Source organism: Piliocolobus tephrosceles, chromosome 17 (genome assembly GCF_002776525.5).
Source record: "Piliocolobus tephrosceles isolate RC106 chromosome 17, ASM277652v3, whole genome shotgun sequence".
Classification (NCBI taxonomy): domain Eukaryota; kingdom Metazoa; phylum Chordata; class Mammalia; order Primates; family Cercopithecidae; genus Piliocolobus; species Piliocolobus tephrosceles.
The window spans coordinates 2,693,880-2,695,711 of record NC_045450.1 but is presented as its reverse complement, the minus strand read 5'-3'; positions in this window follow the sequence as shown (position 1 = coordinate 2,695,711).

The window sequence follows — 1,832 nt, the reverse complement described above, 5'->3', positions numbered from 1 at the left end:
GGACAGTCCTTTTTTTTTTCTTTTGAGACGGAGTTTCACTCTTGTCCTCTTGTCACAATCAAGACTCACCACAACTGGCCAGATGCGGTGGCTCACGCCTCTAATCCCAGCACTTTGGGAGGCCGAGGCAGGCAGATCACCTGAGGTCAGGAGTTTGAGATCAGCCTGACCAACATGGCGAAAACCCGTTTCTACTAAAAATACAAAAATTAGCCAGGTGTGGTGGCAAGCGCCTATAATCCCAGCCACTTGGGAGGCTGAGGCGAGAGAATTGCTTGAACCCAGAAGGTGGTGGTTGCAGTGAGCCGAGATCGTGCCACTGCACTCCAGCCTGGGTGACAGAGCGAGACTCCATCTCAAAATAAAAAAAAGACTCGGCCGGGCGCGGTGGCTCAAGCCTGTAATCCCAGCACTTTGGGAGGCCGAGACGGGCGGATCACGAGGTCAGGAGATCGAGACCATCCTGGCTAATACGGTGAAACTCCGTCTCTACTAAAAAATACGAAAAAAACTAGCCGGGCGACGAGGCGGGCACCTGTAGTCCCAGCTACTTGGGAGGCTGAGGCAGGAGAATGGCGTAAACCCGGGAGGCAGAGCTTGCAGTGAGCTGAGATCCGGCCACTGCACTCCAGCCCGGGTGGCAGAGCAAGACTCCGTCTCAAAAAAAAAAAAAAAAAAAAAAAAAAGACTCACCACAACCTCCACCTCCCAGGCTCAAGTGATTGTCCTGCCTCAGTCTCCCGAGTAGCTGGGATTACAGGCATGCACCACTGCACCCATCTAATTGTTGTATTTTCAGTAGAGACGGGGTTTCACCACGTTGGCCAGGATGGTCTCGAACTCCCGACCTCAGGTGATCTGCCCACCTTGGCCTCCTAAAGTGCTGGGATTACAGGAGTGAGTTACCACGCCCAGTCAACAGTCCATCTTAAATTGTATCACTTAGACTAAAGGGGTTTAACCTTAGAAATGTTTAATCCTGTGTTTATGAGCCAGCAGCAGATTTCTGTGTCACAGTAAGCTTGAAGAACTGATGCGAGTTTTTAATAACTCCTCGGGAGAGTCCCAGCACGTGGGGCTGTGCTTTCGGAGACTTGATTAAATCAGCAGGGGTCGAATGAATTCCAGGCTTTCAAAGTTACACAGGCCGGAGCCTCTGGTCACCAGCTCTAGGGAAAGAGTGGGAAATGTATGTGCTCTGTTCATAAGCACAACAGATGCCAGCCCAAAAGTCAAATAAACCTCCAGGAACCACGCAGGGATCACAAGGAAGAAAGAAGAAACAGGTTTCGAGGCTGAGCACCACTCTGCTCCCTCCCAGGCAGCACACACACCCCACATGCCCTGCGAGGATCGCCTCAGGGCCCAGGCTGCTGTGAACTACACAACAGCACCAACAGATTTTGTTGGCAGGAAAAAAGGCCCAATCCTGGAATGCCCACCACAGCCACAGGAAGTTTTCAAAGTACTATGACCATTCCCCACACGTAAAACATCCCCCCTACTATTTCTCAGCCTCTAGGAAGAAGCTTAGAAGATCATTAAAAAAGCAACAATCTGGCCGGGCGCAGTGGCTCACGCCTGTAATCCCAGCACTTTGGGAGGCCGAGGCGGGTGGATCACCTGAGGTCCGGAGTTCGAGACCAGTCTGGCCAACATGGAGAAACCCCGTCTCTACTAAAAATGCAAAATTAGCCAGGCATGGTGGCACATGCCTGTGATCCCAGCTACTCAGAAGGCTGAGGCAGGAGAATCGTTCAAACCCAGGAGGCGAAGGTTGCAGTGAGCCGAGATTGTGCCACTGCACTCCAGCCTGGGCAATAAGAGTGAAA